Source organism: Eucyclogobius newberryi, unplaced genomic scaffold (assembly GCF_026437365.1).
Source record: "Eucyclogobius newberryi isolate DKJ021-1_F unplaced genomic scaffold, fEucNew1.0.hap1 SCAF_50, whole genome shotgun sequence".
NCBI lineage: Eukaryota > Metazoa > Chordata > Actinopteri > Gobiiformes > Gobiidae > Eucyclogobius > Eucyclogobius newberryi.
Window position 1 is genome coordinate 548149 of NW_027316168.1, and position 6852 is coordinate 555000.

General features: G+C 45.2%; 22 non-coding genes and 3 pseudogenes across 22 annotated transcripts in view; all 25 read right to left on the reverse strand.

The window, feature by feature from the left end:
* Nucleotides 1–138: 138 nt before the first annotated feature.
* On the reverse strand, nucleotides 139–257 carry LOC140382734 (5S ribosomal RNA). Its single transcript, XR_011932062.1, has one exon. It is a non-coding gene; the product is annotated as a 5S ribosomal RNA (ribosomal RNA).
* A 157-nt stretch (nucleotides 258–414) lies between these two features.
* On the reverse strand, nucleotides 415–533 carry LOC140382390 (5S ribosomal RNA). The gene has a single exon (XR_011931815.1). It is a non-coding gene; the product is annotated as a 5S ribosomal RNA (ribosomal RNA).
* A 157-nt stretch (nucleotides 534–690) lies between these two features.
* LOC140382645 (5S ribosomal RNA) lies at nucleotides 691–809 on the reverse strand. The gene has a single exon (XR_011932051.1). It is a non-coding gene; the product is annotated as a 5S ribosomal RNA (ribosomal RNA).
* A 157-nt stretch (nucleotides 810–966) lies between these two features.
* On the reverse strand, nucleotides 967–1085 carry LOC140382746 (5S ribosomal RNA). Its single transcript, XR_011932063.1, has one exon. It is a non-coding gene; the product is annotated as a 5S ribosomal RNA (ribosomal RNA).
* A 145-nt stretch (nucleotides 1086–1230) lies between these two features.
* LOC140381917 (5S ribosomal RNA) lies at nucleotides 1231–1349 on the reverse strand. The gene has a single exon (XR_011931389.1). It is a non-coding gene; the product is annotated as a 5S ribosomal RNA (ribosomal RNA).
* Nucleotides 1350–1490: 141 nt separating this feature from the next.
* Nucleotides 1491–1609, reverse strand: LOC140382835 (5S ribosomal RNA; annotated as a pseudogene).
* Nucleotides 1610–1777: 168 nt separating this feature from the next.
* Nucleotides 1778–1896, reverse strand: LOC140381919 (5S ribosomal RNA). The gene has a single exon (XR_011931391.1). It is a non-coding gene; the product is annotated as a 5S ribosomal RNA (ribosomal RNA).
* A 167-nt stretch (nucleotides 1897–2063) lies between these two features.
* On the reverse strand, nucleotides 2064–2182 carry LOC140382758 (5S ribosomal RNA). The gene has a single exon (XR_011932064.1). It is a non-coding gene; the product is annotated as a 5S ribosomal RNA (ribosomal RNA).
* A 156-nt stretch (nucleotides 2183–2338) lies between these two features.
* On the reverse strand, nucleotides 2339–2457 carry LOC140382391 (5S ribosomal RNA). Its single transcript, XR_011931816.1, has one exon. It is a non-coding gene; the product is annotated as a 5S ribosomal RNA (ribosomal RNA).
* A 157-nt stretch (nucleotides 2458–2614) lies between these two features.
* LOC140382392 (5S ribosomal RNA) lies at nucleotides 2615–2733 on the reverse strand. Its single transcript, XR_011931817.1, has one exon. It is a non-coding gene; the product is annotated as a 5S ribosomal RNA (ribosomal RNA).
* A 157-nt stretch (nucleotides 2734–2890) lies between these two features.
* LOC140382646 (5S ribosomal RNA) lies at nucleotides 2891–3009 on the reverse strand. Its single transcript, XR_011932052.1, has one exon. It is a non-coding gene; the product is annotated as a 5S ribosomal RNA (ribosomal RNA).
* Nucleotides 3010–3166: 157 nt separating this feature from the next.
* On the reverse strand, nucleotides 3167–3285 carry LOC140382771 (5S ribosomal RNA). Its single transcript, XR_011932065.1, has one exon. It is a non-coding gene; the product is annotated as a 5S ribosomal RNA (ribosomal RNA).
* A 157-nt stretch (nucleotides 3286–3442) lies between these two features.
* Nucleotides 3443–3561, reverse strand: LOC140382393 (5S ribosomal RNA). The gene has a single exon (XR_011931818.1). It is a non-coding gene; the product is annotated as a 5S ribosomal RNA (ribosomal RNA).
* A 158-nt stretch (nucleotides 3562–3719) lies between these two features.
* On the reverse strand, nucleotides 3720–3838 carry LOC140382783 (5S ribosomal RNA). Its single transcript, XR_011932066.1, has one exon. It is a non-coding gene; the product is annotated as a 5S ribosomal RNA (ribosomal RNA).
* Nucleotides 3839–3996: 158 nt separating this feature from the next.
* LOC140382795 (5S ribosomal RNA) lies at nucleotides 3997–4115 on the reverse strand. Its single transcript, XR_011932067.1, has one exon. It is a non-coding gene; the product is annotated as a 5S ribosomal RNA (ribosomal RNA).
* Nucleotides 4116–4279: 164 nt separating this feature from the next.
* LOC140382394 (5S ribosomal RNA) lies at nucleotides 4280–4398 on the reverse strand. The gene has a single exon (XR_011931819.1). It is a non-coding gene; the product is annotated as a 5S ribosomal RNA (ribosomal RNA).
* Nucleotides 4399–4554: 156 nt separating this feature from the next.
* Nucleotides 4555–4673, reverse strand: LOC140381921 (5S ribosomal RNA). The gene has a single exon (XR_011931392.1). It is a non-coding gene; the product is annotated as a 5S ribosomal RNA (ribosomal RNA).
* Nucleotides 4674–4814: 141 nt separating this feature from the next.
* LOC140382837 (5S ribosomal RNA) lies at nucleotides 4815–4933 on the reverse strand (annotated as a pseudogene).
* A 167-nt stretch (nucleotides 4934–5100) lies between these two features.
* Nucleotides 5101–5219, reverse strand: LOC140382395 (5S ribosomal RNA). The gene has a single exon (XR_011931820.1). It is a non-coding gene; the product is annotated as a 5S ribosomal RNA (ribosomal RNA).
* A 157-nt stretch (nucleotides 5220–5376) lies between these two features.
* LOC140382807 (5S ribosomal RNA) lies at nucleotides 5377–5495 on the reverse strand. The gene has a single exon (XR_011932068.1). It is a non-coding gene; the product is annotated as a 5S ribosomal RNA (ribosomal RNA).
* A 149-nt stretch (nucleotides 5496–5644) lies between these two features.
* On the reverse strand, nucleotides 5645–5763 carry LOC140381922 (5S ribosomal RNA). Its single transcript, XR_011931393.1, has one exon. It is a non-coding gene; the product is annotated as a 5S ribosomal RNA (ribosomal RNA).
* A 141-nt stretch (nucleotides 5764–5904) lies between these two features.
* Nucleotides 5905–6023, reverse strand: LOC140382839 (5S ribosomal RNA; annotated as a pseudogene).
* Nucleotides 6024–6190: 167 nt separating this feature from the next.
* LOC140382396 (5S ribosomal RNA) lies at nucleotides 6191–6309 on the reverse strand. Its single transcript, XR_011931821.1, has one exon. It is a non-coding gene; the product is annotated as a 5S ribosomal RNA (ribosomal RNA).
* Nucleotides 6310–6466: 157 nt separating this feature from the next.
* On the reverse strand, nucleotides 6467–6585 carry LOC140382819 (5S ribosomal RNA). Its single transcript, XR_011932069.1, has one exon. It is a non-coding gene; the product is annotated as a 5S ribosomal RNA (ribosomal RNA).
* Nucleotides 6586–6734: 149 nt separating this feature from the next.
* Nucleotides 6735–6852, reverse strand: part of LOC140382398 (5S ribosomal RNA) — a 119-nt gene continuing 1 nt past the window's right edge. Inside the window, exon 1 of the ribosomal RNA XR_011931822.1 lies at nucleotides 6735–6852. This exon is cut by the window's right edge and continues 1 nt beyond it. This is a non-coding gene — a ribosomal RNA (5S ribosomal RNA).

The following is a 6852-nucleotide window of genomic DNA, read 5'->3' on the forward strand; positions in this document are numbered from 1 at the left end:
CGGCCTTTTTTATATCAAACACTGTCTTTTCGTGAAGAGTACCTTCACGCCACTTGCTCGGTCAAAATTGGGATATCTCAATGAAAAACTTCTTTTTTTTTTTTTTTTTTTTTTTTGACAGGTGAAAAAGTGTGAAAATGCTCACAGCACCTGGTATTCCCAGGCGGTCTCCCATCCAAGTACTAACCAGGCCCAACCCTGCTTGGCTTCCGAGATCAGACGAGATCGGGCAGGTCCAGGGTGGTATGGCCGTGAGCGAAATGTTCCAGGTCAAAATGGCCTTTTTTATATCAAACACTGTCTTTTCGTGAAGAGTACCTTCACGCCACTTGCTCGGTCAAAATTGGGATATCTCAATGAAAAACTTCTTTTTTTTTTTTTTTTTTTTTTTTGACAGGTGAAAAAGTGTGAAAATGCTCACAGCACCTGGTATTCCCAGGCGGTCTCCCATCCAAGTACTAACCAGGCCCAACCCTGCTTGGCTTCCGAGATCAGACGAGATCGGGCTGGTCCAGGCTGGTATGGCCGTGAGCGAAATGTTCCAGGTCAAAACGGCCTTTTTTATATCAAACACTGTCTTTTCGTGAAGAGTACCTTCACGCCACTTGCTCGGTCAAAATTGGGATATCTCAATGAAAAACTTCTTTTTTTTTTTTTTTTTTTTTTTTGACAGGTGAAAAAGTGTGAAAATGCTCACAGCACCTGGTATTCCCAGGCGGTCTCCCATCCAAGTACTAACCAGGCCCAACCCTGCTTGGCTTCCGTGATCAGACGAGATCGGGCTGGTCCAGGCTGGTATGGCCGTGAGCGAAATGTTCCAGGTCAAAACGGCCTTTTTTATATCAAACACTGTCTTTTCGTGAAGAGTACCTTCACGCCACTTGCTCGGTCAAAATTGGGATATCTCAATGAAAAACTTCTTTTTTTTTTTTTTTTTTTTTTTTGACAGGTGAAAAAGTGTGAAAATGCTCACAGCACCTGGTATTCCCAGGCGGTCTCCCATCCAAGTACTAACCAGGCCCAACCCTGCTTGGCTTCCGAGATCAGACGAGATCGGGCAGGTCCAGGGTGGTATGGCCGTGAGCGAAATGTTCCAGGTCAAAACGGCCTTTTTTATATCAAACACTGTCTTTTCGTGAAGAGTACCTTCACGCCACTTGCTCGGTCAAAATTGGGATATCTCAATGAAAAACTTCTTTTTTTTTTTTGACGGGTGAAAAAGTGTGAAAATGCTCACAGCACCTGGTATTCCCAGGCGGTCTCCCATCCAAGTACTAACCAGGCCCAACCCTGCTTGGCTTCCGAGATCAGACGAGATCGGGCTGGTCCAGGGTGGTATGGCCGTGAGCGAAATGTTCCAGGTCAAAACGGCCTTTTTTATATCAAACACTGTCTTTTCGTGAAGAGTACCTTCACGCCACTTGCTCGGTCAAAATTGGGATATCTCAATGAAAAACTTCTTTTTTTTGACGGGTGAAAAAGTGTGAAAATGCTCACAGCACCTGGTATTCCCAGGCGGTGTTCCATCCAAGTACTAACAAGGCCCAACCCCGCTTGGCTTCCGAGATCAAACGAGATCGGGCTGTTCCAGGGTGGTATGGCCGTGAGCGAAATGTTCCAGGTCAAAACTCGTATAAATGGCTTTTTTTGCATCAAACACTGTCTTTTCGTGAAGAGTACCTTCACGCCACTTGCTCGGTCAAAATTGGGATATCTCAATGAAAAACTTCTTTTTTTTTTTTTTTTTTTTTTTTTGACAGGTGAAAAAGTGTGAAAATGCTCACAGCACCTGGTATTCCCAGGCGGTCTCCCATCCAAGTACTAACCAGGCCCAACCCTGCTTGGCTTCCGAGATCAGACGAGATCGGGCTGGTCCAGGGTGGTATGGCCGTGAGCGAAATGTTCCAGGTCAAAACTCGTATAAATGGCTTTTTTTGCATCAAACACTGTCTTTTCGTGAAGAGTACCTTCACGCCACTTGCTCGGTCAAAATTGGGATATCTCAATGAAAAACTTCTTTTTTTTTTTTTTTTTTTTTTTTGACAGGTGAAAAAGTGTGAAAATGCTCACAGCACCTGGTATTCCCAGGCGGTCTCCCATCCAAGTACTAACCAGGCCCAACCCTGCTTGGCTTCCGAGATCAGACGAGATCGGGCAGGTCCAGGGTGGTATGGCCGTGAGCGAAATGTTCCAGGTCAAAACGGCCTTTTTTATATCAAACACTGTCTTTTCGTGAAGAGTACCTTCACGCCACTTGCTCGGTCAAAATTGGGATATCTCAATGAAAAACTTCTTTTTTTTTTTTTTTTTTTTTTTGACAGGTGAAAAAGTGTGAAAATGCTCACAGCACCTGGTATTCCCAGGCGGTCTCCCATCCAAGTACTAACCAGGCCCAACCCTGCTTGGCTTCCGAGATCAGACGAGATCGGGCTGGTCCAGGCTGGTATGGCCGTGAGCGAAATGTTCCAGGTCAAAACGGCCTTTTTTATATCAAACACTGTCTTTTCGTGAAGAGTACCTTCACGCCACTTGCTCGGTCAAAATTGGGATATCTCAATGAAAAACTTCTTTTTTTTTTTTTTTTTTTTTTTTGACAGGTGAAAAAGTGTGAAAATGCTCACAGCACCTGGTATTCCCAGGCGGTCTCCCATCCAAGTACTAACCAGGCCCAACCCTGCTTGGCTTCCGAGATCAGACGAGATCGGGCTGGTCCAGGCTGGTATGGCCGTGAGCGAAATGTTCCAGGTCAAAACGGCCTTTTTTATATCAAACACTGTCTTTTCGTGAAGAGTACCTTCACGCCACTTGCTCGGTCAAAATTGGGATATCTCAATGAAAAACTTCTTTTTTTTTTTTTTTTTTTTTTTTGACAGGTGAAAAAGTGTGAAAATGCTCACAGCACCTGGTATTCCCAGGCGGTCTCCCATCCAAGTACTAACCAGGCCCAACCCTGCTTGGCTTCCGTGATCAGACGAGATCGGGCTGGTCCAGGCTGGTATGGCCGTGAGCGAAATGTTCCAGGTCAAAACGGCCTTTTTTATATCAAACACTGTCTTTTCGTGAAGAGTACCTTCACGCCACTTGCTCGGTCAAAATTGGGATATCTCAATGAAAAACTTCTTTTTTTTTTTTTTTTTTTTTTTTGACAGGTGAAAAAGTGTGAAAATGCTCACAGCACCTGGTATTCCCAGGCGGTCTCCCATCCAAGTACTAACCAGGCCCAACCCTGCTTGGCTTCCGAGATCAGACGAGATCGGGCAGGTCCAGGGTGGTATGGCCGTGAGCGAAATGTTCCAGGTCAAAATGGCCTTTTTTATATCAAACACTGTCTTTTCGTGAAGAGTACCTTCACGCCACTTGCTCGGTCAAAATTGGGATATCTCAATGAAAAACTTCTTTTTTTTTTTTTTTTTTTTTTTTGACAGGTGAAAAAGTGTGAAAATGCTCACAGCACCTGGTATTCCCAGGCGGTCTCCCATCCAAGTACTAACCAGGCCCAACCCTGCTTGGCTTCCGAGATCAGACGAGATCGGGCTGGTCCAGGCTGGTATGGCCGTGAGCGAAATGTTCCAGGTCAAAACGGCCTTTTTTATATCAAACACTGTCTTTTCGTGAAGAGTACCTTCACGCCACTTGCTCGGTCAAAATTGGGATATCTCAATGAAAAACTTCTTTTTTTTTTTTTTTTTTTTTTTTTGACAGGTGAAAAAGTGTGAAAATGCTCACAGCACCTGGTATTCCCAGGCGGTCTCCCATCCAAGTACTAACCAGGCCCAACCCTGCTTGGCTTCCGAGATCAGACGAGATCGGGCAGGTCCAGGGTGGTATGGCCGTGAGCGAAATGTTCCAGGTCAAAATGGCCTTTTTTATATCAAACACTGTCTTTTCGTGAAGAGTACCTTCACGCCACTTGCTCGGTCAAAATTGGGATATCTCAATGAAAAACTTCTTTTTTTTTTTTTTTTTTTTTTTTTGACAGGTGAAAAAGTGTGAAAATGCTCACAGCACCTGGTATTCCCAGGCGGTCTCCCATCCAAGTACTAACCAGGCCCAACCCTGCTTGGCTTCCGAGATCAGACGAGATCGGGCAGGTCCAGGGTGGTATGGCCGTGAGCGAAATGTTCCAGGTCAAAACGGCCTTTTTTATATCAAACACTGTCTTTTCGTGAAGAGTACCTTCACGCCACTTGCTCGGTCAAAATTGGGATATCTCAATGAAAAACTTCTTTTTTTTTTTTTTTTTTTTTTTTTTTTTTTGACAGGTGAAAAAGTGTGAAAATGCTCACAGCACCTGGTATTCCCAGGCGGTCTCCCATCCAAGTACTAACCAGGCCCAACCCTGCTTGGCTTCCGAGATCAGACGAGATCGGGCTGGTCCAGGCTGGTATGGCCGTGAGCGAAATGTTCCAGGTCAAAACGGCCTTTTTTATATCAAACACTGTCTTTTCGTGAAGAGTACCTTCACGCCACTTGCTCGGTCAAAATTGGGATATCTCAATGAAAAACTTCTTTTTTTTTTTTTTTTTTTTTTTGACAGGTGAAAAAGTGTGAAAATGCTCACAGCACCTGGTATTCCCAGGCGGTCTCCCATCCAAGTACTAACCAGGCCCAACCCTGCTTGGCTTCCGAGATCAGACGAGATCGGGCTGGTCCAGGGTGGTATGGCCGTGAGCGAAATGTTCCAGGTCAAAACGGCCTTTTTTATATCAAACACTGTCTTTTCGTGAAGAGTACCTTCACGCCACTTGCTCGGTCAAAATTGGGATATCTCAATGAAAAACTTCTTTTTTTTGACGGGTGAAAAAGTGTGAAAATGCTCACAGCACCTGGTATTCCCAGGCGGTGTTCCATCCAAGTACTAACAAGGCCCAACCCCGCTTGGCTTCCGAGATCAAACGAGATCGGGCTGTTCCAGGGTGGTATGGCCGTGAGCGAAATGTTCCAGGTCAAAACTCGTATAAATGGCTTTTTTTGCATCAAACACTGTCTTTTCGTGAAGAGTACCTTCACGCCACTTGCTCGGTCAAAATTGGGATATCTCAATGAAAAACTTCTTTTTTTTTTTTTTTTTTTTTTTTGACAGGTGAAAAAGTGTGAAAATGCTCACAGCACCTGGTATTCCCAGGCGGTCTCCCATCCAAGTACTAACCAGGCCCAACCCTGCTTGGCTTCCGAGATCAGACGAGATCGGGCTGGTCCAGGCTGGTATGGCCGTGAGCGAAATGTTCCAGGTCAAAACGGCCTTTTTTATATCAAACACTGTCTTTTCGTGAAGAGTACCTTCACGCCACTTGCTCGGTCAAAATTGGGATATCTCAATGAAAAACTTCTTTTTTTTTTTTTTTTTTTTTTTTGACAGGTGAAAAAGTGTGAAAATGCTCACAGCACCTGGTATTCCCAGGCGGTCTCCCATCCAAGTACTAACCAGGCCCAACCCTGCTTGGCTTCCGAGATCAGACGAGATCGGGCAGGTCCAGGGTGGTATGGCCGTGAGCGAAATGTTCCAGGTCAAAACGGCCTTTTTTATATCAAACACTGTCTTTTCGTGAAGAGTACCTTCACGCCACTTGCTCGGTCAAAATTGGGATATCTCAATGAAAAACTTCTTTTTTTTTTTTTTTTGACAGGTGAAAAAGTGTGAAAATGCTCACAGCACCTGGTATTCCCAGGCGGTCTCCCATCCAAGTACTAACCAGGCCCAACCCTGCTTGGCTTCCGAGATCAGACGAGATCGGGCTGGTCCAGGGTGGTATGGCCGTGAGCGAAATGTTCCAGGTCAAAACGGCCTTTTTTATATCAAACACTGTCTTTTCGTGAAGAGTACCTTCACGCCACTTGCTCGGTCAAAATTGGGATATCTCAATGAAAAACTTCTTTTTTTTGACGGGTGAAAAAGTGTGAAAATGCTCACAGCACCTGGTATTCCCAGGCGGTGTTCCATCCAAGTACTAACAAGGCCCAACCCCGCTTGGCTTCCGAGATCAAACGAGATCGGGCTGTTCCAGGGTGGTATGGCCGTGAGCGAAATGTTCCAGGTCAAAACTCGTATAAATGGCTTTTTTTGCATCAAACACTGTCTTTTCGTGAAGAGTACCTTCACGCCACTTGCTCGGTCAAAATTGGGATATCTCAATGAAAAACTTCTTTTTTTTTTTTTTTTTTTTTTTTGACAGGTGAAAAAGTGTGAAAATGCTCACAGCACCTGGTATTCCCAGGCGGTCTCCCATCCAAGTACTAACCAGGCCCAACCCTGCTTGGCTTCCGAGATCAGACGAGATCGGGCTGGTCCAGGCTGGTATGGCCGTGAGCGAAATGTTCCAGGTCAAAACGGCCTTTTTTATATCAAACACTGTCTTTTCGTGAAGAGTACCTTCACGCCACTTGCTCGGTCAAAATTGGGATATCTCAATGAAAAACTTCTTTTTTTTTTTTTTTTTTTTTTTTGACAGGTGAAAAAGTGTGAAAATGCTCACAGCACCTGGTATTCCCAGGCGGTCTCCCATCCAAGTACTAACCAGGCCCAACCCTGCTTGGCTTCCGAGATCAGACGAGATCGGGCAGGTCCAGGGTGGTATGGCCGTGAGCGAAATGTTCCAGGTCAAAACGGCCTTTTTTATATCAAACACTGTCTTTTCGTGAAGAGTACCTTCACGCCACTTGCTCGGTCAAAATTGGGATATCTCAATGAAAAACTTCTTTTTTTTTTTTTTTTGACAGGTGAAAAAGTGTGAAAATGCTCACAGCACCTGGTATTCCCAGGCGGTCTCCCATCCAAGTACTAACCAGGCCCAACCCTGCTTGGCTTCCGAGATCAGACGAGATCGGGCTGGTCCAGGCTGGTATGGCCGTGAG